Source organism: Dermacentor albipictus, chromosome 9 (genome assembly GCF_038994185.2).
Source record: "Dermacentor albipictus isolate Rhodes 1998 colony chromosome 9, USDA_Dalb.pri_finalv2, whole genome shotgun sequence".
Classification (NCBI taxonomy): domain Eukaryota; kingdom Metazoa; phylum Arthropoda; class Arachnida; order Ixodida; family Ixodidae; genus Dermacentor; species Dermacentor albipictus.
In genome coordinates, this window is record NC_091829.1 from 78,170,247 (window position 1) to 78,184,708 (window position 14,462).

Below are 14,462 nucleotides of genomic sequence, written 5' to 3' on the forward strand. Positions count from 1 at the left end.
GGTCGTGAATGTAGTAGCAGACTGGCACCCATGAGATTCATGAAGAATTTCAAATTGTTTGATACTTAGATTACCTTGGGGGCCCGCAAGCATCATCACTAGGCAACACACCGATGCTGCTCCACTCAAATGGTGCACTTCAGAGACAATATTTTCGCCAGTATTACTATGATGGGTGGTATCACCGACGCCACTTTTTTGCTCTTTGATATAGGCTTATTGTATATTTTCTGACAGCAGCCACATTTAAAAAGAATGCAGAAACTCCACTGGAGTTGGCCAAGTATGCTTAAGTATACTCTGAAATTTAAGTTGGCTCACTCCTAGATTAATATTGGCTCACCCGTAGATTTCAATTGGCCCAAGATCAAATTTCAAGTTGGCCCATCCCCAAACTTCAAGTTCGCCCACCAGCAAATTTCAAATTGGGCCACCCCACACTTCAAGTTGGCCCACCCTACACTTGATGTTGGCCCACCCTATACATCAAGTTGGCCCACTCTACAGTTCAAGTTTTTGTACCGCGATCTTCAAGTTGGCTCACCCCCTAATTTAAGCGGTCCCACCCGAAACTTCATGTTGACCTACCTCCAAATTTCAAGCTTACCCAAACGCAAATTTCAAGTTGAGCAAACCTCAGATTTCAAGTTGACCTACCCTGAAATTTCAGTTGGCCCATTCTTAATAAAACCTTCGCCATGCATTTTCTAAGGAGCCCTATGCACGATATCTCTGTGGGGATTCTCTTTTCTGTTTTTTTTTGTATAAATTGTTCCTTATCGCTTATAAGTATGCCAATCATGCACAAATATTATTAACGCTATTATCATGCTGAATTTCTTATCCATGAAAATTGCATATTTTTGTGCAGATACAAGCCCCGCCACCTTTCGCGTGACGAAGCTGTGGTACTCGCCAAAGAATGCTTACGCATTAAAAAATGACAACCATTCCACTGTGTGAAGATTTAATGGAAGCGAAAGTATTTCGCTTTTCGTTTGAGAGCTTTCACTGTAGTCAGCTTTCGCTGCCATTTCACCTTCACAAAGTGGAATGGTTGCCATTTGTTTGAAGTGTCTCATGATGGGAGTTGATGTGTTTGCGTGGAAGATTAGGTAAAGACAGTGGTTGATGTCTGATTGAGACTTTATTTTGTCCATAGAGTTAGTAGAACAACTCTAGAGGAAAAGCTGGGCCGGAAAAGTGGGAACCTCTAGGGCGCCGCCCTGTTGCTACTGGTCAATGTGGCCAGCGCAATTACTATTGAAAGAGCTGAGAACAAGTGCAGGTCACCTTATGCTTTGTCATCTAAAAACGCATACCTGATGGCTTTATGGAGGTGGTACGTTAATATTAAGTTTACAGAAAGCAATCACTAAGTCCGTGACCTATGTAGATCACGATGTACGCATTCATGCAATAAAGGATGACGCGAATTTCGGTTTCGAATATGTTTTTTGGATGCGTAGTAGTTTCGTTTAGGTTTGACATGCGATCGCGCGTCGACATCGGATGCTATGGCACACTCGTGCCTTATGTGCCACCGAAGCCCCGAAGTAGTCTGGCATATACCTTCACATGTAAGTAAACGAATGTATCCCCTTGTTGAGAATATCACGCGAGTAGGCAGCTCTTGTGGTGCATCACAATCGTTTGAGAAGCGTCACAGTAGAGCATTTTTCTGCATGCGGAGCGGTGTTTTTATTTGCAGGTTTCCCTTCAGTAGAAAATTGCTGGACAGGCGGACCAGCGCACTGGAATTGTACTGGCGAAGCCACAAGCAACTCAAAGAATCTGTTTATTTGTTGCACTTTGAACAATCATGCTTGTACAAAGGCCACAGCAGAAAAACAGCCTGATGCCGAGTATTTCTGTGCCACGAACTATTCAAGAGGCGAGTGCCTAATGCGGATGAAATCGAGTGCATCGAGACTTAGAATGACAGAAAGCTGGGCTAGTTGGTAAGGATTTATTACGCAAAACAGAGGTGAGGCGTGCAGACAGGACACAAGAGTAGAGGAGTGGACGGCGCTCGTGTTGCTTGCTTGCAAATACTCTACTCTTGTGTCCTGTCTGCACGCCTCACGTCCGTTTTGCATAACGAGTGAATCTACCCACATAATAATAGCGTAGGCGTTTTAGTAACTGTGCAATATTTTCAACACTTCCTTGCATGCCATTTCATGTGGAATATATTTTCTGGTCACGAATTTGTGCAGCGAATCTATTTGCATGATCGACTCCGGGCCTGTGGGACCGTTCACTTGCACTTGATGCTGTCTTTTACTTGTATCCATAAACTGCAGATATGCATATCAGATCCCTGCGAGCATTTTCAAAATTCAATTATTTTCGACAACAGGCACATATGCAATACTGACATAATCCCGAATACCACTAAGCAGCTGGGACACATTTTTGTTGACCATACTCGCAGGTAAAATAAGTACATCATGTGGACAGCTCCAGCTCATTTTCCTTAAGTCAGTGTGTACAAGGGTTATGCAAAAATACTTTTTTTCTCGCGCACCGATTATTTTGCTGTATAAGCAAGAGAACCCACCACGTTAGTGTAACGTATCTTGTGCATCACACTAATATGTGCTTTCATTTACCAAGTGAGATGAGTTACTTTTATGGCTCATTCAGTCATATCACACTGCAAGCTGCATTCATCAATCTTCAATTGGATTTTGCAAATGTTTAATCAAACATATTTCCCTTTTATGCAGATATGCAATGGCAACCTCTTCCATGTGTTCCAAAAGTAAAATTTAAGCTCTAAATTAAAGAAGATATTTCTAGTCAGAAACAAGCAAAAATGGTGACTGCAGAGTATCAGAAGCCCAAGGTACAGAAATTATGAGAAGTGTCGAATGATTTTAAGGAAAGAGTCGTATTTGAAAATGCAAGACTCTTTAGTGGAGGTCAAGCAAGTCAATATAGGTAGAATACTCTGCAAAATTATGCGAGTGAGGGGAAGTCAGACAATGGGTCAGGAAATGCATTGTTTTTCTGCAAAACTAAAGCTGATTGCCATTACATACCTAAGTCACTTTAGCATCATGATAAATTCAGAAATAAACCAAAAAACAAGACACGCAAAAATAAAAAAAAAACATTTAATGATATTCCAGCAGAACTTTTTGTTGGGCTAGTTGGTGCATATTACTGAAGTACTATAGCGCCAAACAGACGACACAAGAAGAAGAGACACGGACATAAGCGCTCGTCCGTGTCTCTTCTTCTTGTGTCGTCTGTTTGGTGCTATAGTACTTCAGCCATTTAATGATGCTCTTTCCACACGGATAAATAAAAACAAACACATCACATTTAATGTGGACATATCAGATGCCTTGTGAAACACTAAAGGAACAATTCAGTTTCGAGCTATGGCACTTGCCGCATAGATGTGGGGGGGCCTTGCACCAATGGTGATAGTTACCACTGCATTTAGAAATTGAAAGCATTCGTGCAGACAAGGATGATTCTTTATGTTTTCGGCTACCACTTCAAATGCCTCCACCAAGTGTTACAATGCTGCACGCAGCCATACTAAGGATCTCGCAGCAACACCTGCAGGTAAAAAGCAGAAGCAGTCAAAGTGCTGGTGTGTTCTGGACACAATGTTTGGAAACTTTTAGGCAAGAAGAGTGCAAGAAGCAGACATAACAACTGCATTTATTTCCATAATTCCCCATTTAAATGGCCTTTTCTTTTTGCTTAGACAATGCCTACGCCTAGCCACAGCAGCTCCCTCATACAGACTCCGCAAGCCAAGAGGCCGTGGAGGCAAATGCAGGTAAGAGGCAATAAGCAATAGCACTGGTATCGACATTCATCTAATTTCTTTTTATTTCGTTTAGGCAGCCAGCACACCTCGAACAGCCACCTTGACTGCGGGTGTGTCACCCTAGTCGCCAAGGAGACATTTGAGGGAAAGTGACAGGCAATGTGAACAGCCACTTTTCCATGTAAACAATACTCTTTCTCTTGGATGACTCCTACGCCTCGCCACGCCAGCACACTTGTGCACAAAGATGCCGCAGAGACACGTGCAGGTCAGAGGCAAGAAGCAGTGGCACTGGTGTCGACATTTACCCAATTTCTTTTTCCTACACTGAGGCAGCCAGCACACCTCGAACAGCCACCTTGACTGCGGGTGTGTTAGTAGATTCCCGTTGTACATATGCTCATAATAAACTTCAGTAAACTTGAACTTCATAATAAACTTGAAGGCAAATGGGACATTGACGCATTGTATGTTTGAACATTTATTGTACACATACAATATATGTTATACTTTGCAGTGCTACAGAGCGTATTTTGAAGCTTCCCACGATATTTTGCACCTTTAATTACGTATGTGTTGTGTGGCCCTCAATGCAGTTCATGTTGTAGCAGCTGCTTTGTCTGTGTATCGCACATTGGCTTAAGCTCGTGATATCCACATACTTCTCTCACATATACAAAATAAAGTTCTATGTAGTCCTCAGTGTTACAACAAAAAATGAAAGTAAACAATCCGATCGTGGAATTGTGTTTATTACAGTGGTTCCTACGACAGTTACAGACAAGTTGACAACTTGAACTGGTCAATCGGTCCGTAGCCTCCTCTATTTTTCAAAAATAAAGGAGGCTATGATCTGTCATGGCAAGGAATTGTATGTATACATAAAAAAGGGGGTATGTGTGTGTTTGGAGTGGGGGTATAGCACTAGGGCGGTACGAAAAAATGTACCAACACCGTGCTCTAGACCCATTCCGTTAAGGTACCGTAACAAAGCGTATTATGCATAAAGTTCATACAACCAACTCTGATATTACAGACGCCAGGCGACGCGAGCTACATTTGTCATGATGCATTCGCGACTGCACCGGATGCCCTCCACATTATTCTCGTTAATCGTGCTCACTGCGCCGAGGCAAAAGAAAGATCATGGGCGCAGGTGCCTTTAAAGTATCTCGACCTTGCGAGGCACGGCTGCGCGTGCCAGGGGAGCTGTCCGTGCGAACACTCCCTGGCACACACCTGCCTCGGCGGCCCCAACCTACGTACCGTTCTGCTTCGAGCTTTGATCCCCCCCACTGTCCCTCGGGTGCCCTGGAGTTCCTGCGCCGCCTGCTCTACTATCATCTCAGGTGCTCTCCTGAGACTTCCGTTTGTCGGTTACATGTGCCCTACAGCTGGATCATTACTTATAATAATAAAAAAAAACGATCTATCGTCACGACGATAGATCGCGAAAGCGGCTTTTGCAACATACCGCGCCCGTGCGAAGAGAATTACGGAACGCCAACGAGGAATCTGACCACAGCTTCGAGCTCGTAACCTCGTCGAGTGACACTCCTGCAACAGGCGTGACCGCTGAAAACCGCATACCGCCGGAAACTTGAACAGGATCATCCCTCGGTTGCATAACTGCCAGCTGTACGGCCAACATGCACCACACCCACACCATCCCGCAACATAGAATAAAGAACCGACTTATAAAGCCCAAACACTCGGCTGCACGCACACATCACAACACTACAAGCGAGACGCCATGCTGCTACGCTGCTGCTGTTGTCGGATTAAAACTGACTACTGTCACCAAGTCTAGCAAGCGTCTCAGGAGCTGGCAACCTCGGCGCGTAGCAACATGGCGGCGCTCTTGAGGTTCCCGATTTTAATGCATGGGCCCTATGGGTAGCTTGTCCTCTAGAGTCAGTATAGTAACTCTATGATTTTGTCAGGGTAGTCACGATTACCTTATGATCACTGTGATTCAACGGTATGCGGCCGCTGTAGCGACATCTACCTAAGGCCCCCACTCCCTCTCCCTGCGCTACGCAATGGGTCACTTCTCTCCCCTACGCAGGAGCCCTACAAGCCAGGCGTAAGGGCAACGCACAGGACAAAAAAGCAAGTACGGCCGAAGTCAAACGAAAATAAAGGCAGCAACAACAACACACAAAAACAAAGGAAAGATCACCATGCGATTAGCAGCCAAAATTCCATTATCGTGAGCCGAACGCTTTACCTCTGCGCCATAACACCAGGCAGAACGGTTTGCAATTACACAGGTTCTGAATCGGCTGCTGTTACCCCGTCTCTATCGTGTGAAATGCATAGTGACGTTCCCCCTCACTATAACCACTTCAAATGTTGACAGTTGATGGAAGTGGTGGTGTGACAGAAGTGTTGGCGGAAGTGGTTGACGAACACTTTTTGATCGAATGTTAACTGTAGCGATTGTGTACTTCGTGACACACACTAAGTCCGGTTATATCGAATGTGATGCTAGTGTTACAATTTATGCTAAGAAAACATGACTTCACTACTGATCGGCTTCAATTTCGGAATAGTAACTTTTGCTCTGGAAAAAAAATCCTTAGGTGAACTATATATTGTGGGAATTTATAAGCTATATTCTGTCATCTGTACACGATCATCATCATATGGGGTTCATATGGGGTTCTTCTTCATCATCGCTTGTGGGGCTGGTTCTCGTGTGTGCTCCGTGCTGTGGGCGTGGTCGGTTCGCCTAATCTTTTGAGGCGGAATAAACGCCGTGATTACTGCAGCGTCACAAGTGGTGGAGTGTGCTCTTCGGTCCCCCGTCCTCTGACTCCCCTCTCAACCTCCTGGAGCTTCGATCGGGTCGCCGATTGTGCCAGCTGTCCGCCAGCATGTCGCAGGACGAGCCAACAGGCACTTCTACTTCCACCATCTCGGCCTCGGCTACCCCAGCCTCTCCGTATTGGGTTGTCAGTGGGCACCAGCGCGATCCGCATCTGTTTGCTGGACTTCGCGGCGAAGACGTCGAGGATTGGCTGGACGACTATGACCGAGTGAGTTCGGCTAACCGTTGGGACGATGCGTCCAAGCTACGTCACGTCGCCTTTTATCTGACAGGAGTAGCGAAGACTTGGTTTTTCAACCATGAGGTTGATTTCACGAACTGGGGCGCTTTCAAACAGCAGCTCCGCCAAATCTTCGGCACACCGGCTGTTCGTTCCGCCCTCGCAAAAAAGACGCTCGACACTCGCAAGCAACAGCCCGGTGAATCTTATACGTCGTACATCGAGGATGTGCTTGCTCTTTGTCGACGCGTGAACACGGCCATGACCGAATCAGACAGGGTTCGCCACATCCTCAAAGGCATCGGAGCTATTGCTTTCAATGCTTTAGCCATCCAGAACCCCGCTACCGTCACTGATATCGCCGCTACTTGCCAGCGCCTTGACGAGCTCGAATCCGTACGGTTGCAGCCAGACACCACTACAAACACTACCACCGACGACTCTGCGTTGAGAGCGATGATCCGCGCAATAATTCGAGAAGAGCTCCAGTATCTTGGCTTAGCCGCGGGACCTATGCCTTCTCCTGCCTCCGATACCAATCTGCGAGACGTCATCAAGGAGGAATTGGCATCCATGGCTGGTGCAGCGTACACGGACCCTCTAACCCCTAGGGCCCCATCAACGTACGCACAAGTAGCCGCAGCTACTCCAGTCATCGTCCCACCGATGCCTCCAAAACCAACACCGGCTCACATCGCTTCCATGACTACCAGCGCACCTACCCAAACCAGCTATCCACAGTGGCGTCCTCCTCGTCCCATCTGCTACTACTGCGGCTATCGTGGCCACATAGCGCGTTTTTGCCGCAAGCGCCAGCAAGACGAGCGTCGCGGATATGATGTATACGAACGGGATGACTTTTCGCCCGGAGCTACTTTCAATCGTCTAGGGAGCTTCCATGACCAACGCCGTCCTTATGGTCCACCACGCGGACGCTCTCCATCGCCTACTGTAGCATCCGAGACGGCTTGCCGTCCTGCGAGACGCCGCTCACCGTCACCCCTTCGCCGCTCTACGTCCCCACTGAGACCTGCTTCTCAATTTGCCGAGCGTCGTCCGGAAAACTGAATTATGCAGCTTTTGGAGGAAAAGCTGCATCGAACGACAGGACAGAAATTCCTCCATCGCGTCCGTACAATGTGATATTGGTTGTTGTAGAAGGTGTACAAGTAGAAGCTTTAATAGACACTGGTGCTAGTGTTTCAGTCATTCACCGTGATTTGTGTTCGCGACTTCGGAAAGTTATGACCCCCTATGATGGCCCTACGCTACTCGCTGCTCAAGGGGCCTCCATTCGACCTATTGCCTGGTGCACAGCTCGTATTTCCATCGATGGACTTCTACATCACGTACAATTTGCAGCGCTAAGTTCGTGTGCCCAGCAGCTCATATTGGGATGGGATTTTCTTTCTACGGCCTCCGCCTCCATCTGCTGTGGACAACGCGTTCTCCACATGACCGACACGACCTATTCTCTTCATGCAGATGCCGCACCCCTTCACTTCCTTGCTGCAGAAGATACCGCGTTACCTCCTCGCCATCAAAGCATCGTTACTATTACGTCTGGTGTGATTGACTGCGGCGACGTGCTCGTATTGCCATCTACACGCTGTCTTGCAAGAGGGATAGCCTTTGCATCAGGGCTGGTTAGGTTTGATCATGGCTCTGCACTTCTCTACGCTACAAACCCGACATCCGAAAAGATTCTCATCCCTAAAGGCACTACATTGGCTTGCGCCACTGAATCGGAGTCTATATCTGTTGTTTCCTTTAAACCAGCTTCTTCTGAAGGTCCTTGTACCGGACGGGCCGCATCTCCTTCAGCTCTTGCAGCTGCCATCAGTTCCGACCTGACGCCTTCGCAGTCACAACAATTGCTTGCTTTGCTCCAAAAACATGAAGCTTCCTTTGACGCGCATTCAACTTCGTTGGGAAAGACTTCGATTACGACGCATCGGATAGAGACAGATGGTACATCCATCGTGCGCCGTAGACCATATCGCGTATCGCTAGCCGAGAGGAAAGTCATTGACGAGAACGTCACCGACATGCTCCAACGAAACATAATACGCCCCTCTGCTAGCCCTTGGTCTTCCCCCGTTGTTTTGGTCCGGAAAAAAGACGGCTCTGTTCGATTTTGTGTAGACTACCGAGCACTTAACAAGATTACGCGCAAGGATGTATACCCTATGCCGCGAATAGACGATGCCTTGGATTCCCTGCAGGGTGCCGAGTACTTCTCCAGCATCGATCTGCGTTCCGGCTACTGGCAGATACCTATGCATGAGGACGATAAGGAGAAAACAGCGTTTTCAACACCAGATGGGCTGTACGAGTTTAATGTCATGCCATTCGGCCTCTGCAATGCGCCCGCAACGTTCGAGCGCATGATTGACACCGTTCTTCGTGGCCTAAAGTGGAAGACTTGCCTGTGCTATCTGGACGATATTGTTGTTTTCTCGTCAACCTTCTCTCAGCACCTGCAACGTCTGGATGAAGTTCTCACGTGCCTTGCCAACGCTGGACTTCAGCTAAACACCAAGAAATGCCATTTTGCCAGCAAGACGATCAAAGTTCTAGGTCACATTGTGAGCAAAGATGGCATTCGTCCTGATCCTGACAAGGTTTCCGCAGTTCAGAACTTCCCTCGTCCCGAAAAGACCAAAGATTTGCGTAGTTTCTTAGGCCTCGCTTCCTATTTTCGGCGATTCATACGGGGCTTCGCCTCAATAGCGTCACCTCTGCACAAATTACTGGCTTCTAATGTTCCCTTTGTGTGGTCTCCCGAATGTGAATCTGCGTTCACCCATCTGAAGCGCGCTCTCACATCTGAACCGGTCCTACGCCATTTTGATGAAGCTGCTCCTACCCTCCTGCATACGGATGCTAGTGGTCACGGAATTGGTGGCATTCTCCTACAGCGAGACGACACTTTAGGTGAGAGGGTCGTCGCATACGCAAGTCGCGTTCTGACAAACGCCGAAAAGAATTACACCATCACGGAGCAGGAATGTCTAGCTATCATTTGGTCTGTGCAGAAGTTTCGACCTTATCTTCACGGCCGCCACTTTACGATCGTTACAGACCATCATGCATTATGCTGGCTTTCGACGCTGAAGAACTTGTCTGGACGACTTGGTCGGTGGATCCTTCGTTTGCAAGAATACGACTTTACCATTACCTACAAGTGCGGGAAAAAACACCAATATGCAGACGCGCTTTCTCGCTGTCCGCTTCCTACGACACCATGCAATGGAGCTCCAACTACCATCAGTGACAAGCTTTCGCTCGATCCCTCCTCAGATGCTTTCTTGTTGGCCACTGTCGACGAGATGCCTCCACACGACAACAAATCCTTCCAATTTCATCAACTTGCCGACTCTTACTGTCGGCGCATCATAGACCACCTTCAAGGAGCTTCGCGCCCGCCTAACGCCCGCCTTCGTCGGCAGCTGACGCAATTTAAGATTGAAAACCGCGTCCTATACCGTCATGTCTATCACCCTGACGGTCAACGCTGGGTTCCTGTCCTGCCACGGTCTCTACGTGCTCATGTCCTGCAGGCTTCTCACGACGACATGACTGCTGGTCACCTTGGTTTCCAGAAAACCTATGACCGCATCAAAGGGCGCTTCTACTGGCCTGGATTGTCCGCCAGTGTAGCGAGGTATGTCGCTTCCTGCGCTCTATGTCAGCGTCGAAAGCTCCCTACATCAGCTCCAAGCGGACAACTGCAACCGGTTCCTTGTCCGTCGCAACCATTTGAGGTCGTTGGAGTCGACCTATATGGCCCTCTTCCTGTGACTCTCACCGGTAAACGATGGATTGTGACAGCCGTTGATCACTTGACACGCTACGCCGAAACAACTTGTGTGAGTTCTGCCTCGGCCTCTGAAGTTGCTGCATTCATACTTCAATCCTTAATACTGCGTCACGGTGCTCCTCGCGTCCTCCTGAGCGACCGTGGAAAAGCATTCCTCTCGCAACTACTAGACGAAGTACTCAGAGCCTCCGGAACCACCCACAAGACTACCTCCAGTTACCATCCGCAAACCAACGGCCTCACAGAGCGATTTCATCGCACGCTGTCTGACATGTTAGCCATGTACATTGACCCGGATCACAGAAACTGGGACGCAATTTTACCATTCGTTACCTTTGCATATAATACCGCCGTTCAACGCACGACCGGTTACTCGCCATACTACCTTGTCTATGGTCGTTCGCCCTCTACCTGTCTTGACGTCTCTTTCTTCGCGCCAACTGTCCATCAATGTCCTTCCTCCTGCGAAGAATATGTGTCCCGCATTCTGCGTTGTCGCCAGCTCGCCCGCACCAACACCGAAGCACGGCAACAGGACCGCAAACAGCATTACGACGCCTCTCATCGCGTCGTGTGCTTCCGCCCTGGCGAGGAAGTGCTTCTCCGGACACCAGTTCGTACTCCTGGCTTGTGTGACAAGTTTCAGCTTCGCTTCATCGGCCCCTACAGAGTCTTGGAGCAGACTTCTCCAGTGAACTATCGCGTGGAACCAGTCATTGTTCCAAATGACCGCCGCTGCCGCGCCGCTGAGATTGTCCACGTTTCCCGTATGAAGCCTTTCACGAGACGTTCACCGCCCCTTTGAATTGCGGCCAGGATGGCCGCTCTCGCGCGAGGGGACATTAGTGTGGGAATTTATAAGCTATATTCTGTCATCTGTACACGATCATCATCATATGGGGTTCATATGGGGTTCTTCTTCATCATCGCTTGTGGGGCTGGTTCTCGTGTGTGCTCCGTGCTGTGGGCGTGGTCGGTTCGCCTAATCTTTTGAGGCGGAATAAACGCCGTGATTACTGCTGCGTCACAATATTCCCAGTATTTATGCCCCAGAACTTTTCAATTTGTTGCGCAGGAAGTGTTCGCCTTCTCACGCAATGCCCTCAGACAGGCCGAAATGTGCTTTCGCTGGAAATCTGCTTCTAGAACAAAGCCAAAAAGTCTACCAACGGTGACTGTCAGCAAACTAGTCCATCTTATTGGATCGGCCTTCAGTGCAATTATGTGATCTCGTCACTTTAGGTATGCTTTATAAAACCTATTTTTTCAATATTATGGCCTTTTTGTATCTGGTAACATTATGAAAAAAAGTAGTAGCCAGTGCCAGTTATATGCGTCAAAGATTTGATAACCTAGAATACCACGACGAAGAAATCAATAAATCGTGCCTGATTTGTGATTTTCGCAAACTTACTGTTGCTCTTGGTGAGAAATAAGTCTTGCGTAACTTTCTCGAACGGTCGAAGACTTCGCATTTGAAAATTGCGTCTGTCCGACAGAAGCCACGCTCTGGGTCAAAGTTGCGCCATAGGCGCTTAACACCGCAGTCAACACCTTTCTTCTACACACCACGAAATACGCGTTGATCCTTTCGGATGCCAAGTTCTTGGCCTAACTCAGGTACCTGCCGCCGCAGGCGAAGGCTGCAAGTCGGCTTTTTGCTCTCCAGTACCGTGGAACCAACGGTTGGTGCCTAACGAACCACATCGCGTGCCGACAAAGCCGCCCTAGCGTCGCCAGAGTGAAAGAAAAAATAAAATAAAAGAGCAGAGCACAGCTTCCTGCGCGTCGGTAGAGAAGTCCCGATTCGGGGAACTTTTCTGCTTGCATCTCCTCGCGGCTACGTCCAATTTCCTTGGGGCTGCCTTGTCCTTTGCAGCTGGATTTCGTCTCCGGCGCTGGAATGGGCAGCCACGGGAGTCGAGGTGACAATCGACGATACGCTGGGTTGGCTGGCCTTCGTTACGCCTCTTTTCGAGTGCACCGGATCTTTCGGATCACCTTCACGCGCTCTCGTTCTCAGCTCCGTAGACGTCTTTTTTTTTCTTCAGCACTGTTTTTCCCCTGTGGGCTTGACCTGCTTTTCAACAACGTAAAAAGAGGCGCATGGCGCGTTTTCGCGCTATTCTGCGTGATTACACCTTGAGTCTTGTCGCCACATGATGACGCCGAAGACGAAGCTGCTGCCACTGCTGATGATACGAGCAGGCTTCGCTGCAGGACACTTACTACAACTGTGCAGATGAAGCCGGATAGTATTGAAATCATTTCGTCTTATTATATAACTTGTGAGACGTACAACCGGTCAAATACGTTATGCAACGTCTTACAAATTCATACAAGGAAATTCATACGTATGTACCCAACAAGCTCGCATAGTACTGAGTAGTCTATAGACCTTCCATGTTCGGCGGGGTAGTTGTCTGACCGAGTAACGCATCATGACTGAAAGTAAACACTTCTTTAGAAAGAAATCAGACTGGCCAATAAAGTTGAGTTTTTCTTTTCAAATAGCTACAATCAAGCTGTACTAAACTGCTTAGTTGTGGGCAGTAAAAAAAAATATGTCATCAAGGTGCACTGAACATGCGTCAATGACAAACAGAGCGTTGGTAGGTGAGTTTTCAGATTTTCGTGCCAGCATAAAGGGCCCAAACACACACAATGTATGGCGGCAAAAAATAGGAGAATGGCAAATTATGCGTTTGTCTACCTCATATTTTACGGCGCTATACATTGCATGGGCATGTGTTCTCCTCGCCCTTTCGGGTAAGCACGAGAAACAAGAAATGAAGGCTTCGTTGCGACAACAGGTGATATGAGACCGAGACTCACAAATGGATGGTCGAGTTTCATGCATTTTTCAAATGGGCTTTGCCGTTGCTTTTGTTTGTCTTTGCCGACACTTGGCTCCATTCTTACTTTATGAGTTTAAGTCTTTATAATTGCTGTTCAACGAGGTTTTCGCTCATTTCGATAGCAATTACATGAACACTCCAGAAGGATTGCCGCCGTCGCCGTCGCCGTGAGGTCCCGTATGAGTGAAAGAGTGTGAGGGTGAGCCAGCGAACGCGGTTCAATCTCGCGTGCGCGAGCGAGGAACGCCGTCGAGATAAAGTGCCTCAAACTTCGTAAAGTAGCGACACGCTTTGAAGAATGCCGCCTCCTCCTCGCACGCTCTGGCCGAGGTAGACGCCGCGTCGCTATTGGCCTAATGGCATCACGTGGGCCCAAGCACTGGCTTCAGTTGTTTGTACTTCCGGTTCAGCACCATTTTCGCTTGCGTCTACGGAATGGCGAGGAGTGCATGTTGGCGCCATTGCTATTCTGTTTTGTTTGGTTTGCGAACGCCTTCAACTACGTTTTGGGGCAAGTGCGACGTCACTTCACGGCATTTTCGATCACCATAACCTGCTGTGCCTTCGTATGCCAAAATAGTTTCAGAAAAAGCAAGAAGCTCTTCTCGATGCCGTCCGGTAAACGCTACAGGTTAAAAAGACATGGATTCCTTGAATTAGGAGGGAGAACTTCAAACCAACATTATCCACACGACTATACGAGGTAGTTGCGAGTCTCGTGTAGTATACACCTACGCGACGTGCACTTTGCTTATATAAGCAGAACATGGTCGTATATGGTGCGCTTAATACTATTATACGTTAACAGGCTTGAATTCGCGGGCATGTGAGGCTGCGTTCAAAAACGTGATCACGAAGCGTTTAGGATTCAGCTCATTCCTTTCCCAAGAAAAACCGATGGTAGCCACGTTTCAATAAACTTAGCATATCTAGAA

At 47.9% G+C, this 14,462-nt stretch overlaps 1 long non-coding RNA gene across 1 annotated transcript; it reads left to right on the forward strand.

Moving 5' to 3' along the window:
• The first annotated feature begins 1,471 nt into the window (after nt 1-1,471).
• On the forward strand, nt 1,472-4,687 carry LOC139049847 (uncharacterized). Its single transcript, XR_011508616.1, has 3 exons — nt 1,472-1,580; nt 3,728-3,802; nt 3,867-4,687. It is a non-coding gene; the product is annotated as an uncharacterized lncRNA (long non-coding RNA).
• The last annotated feature ends 9,775 nt before the right edge of the window (nt 4,688-14,462 follow it).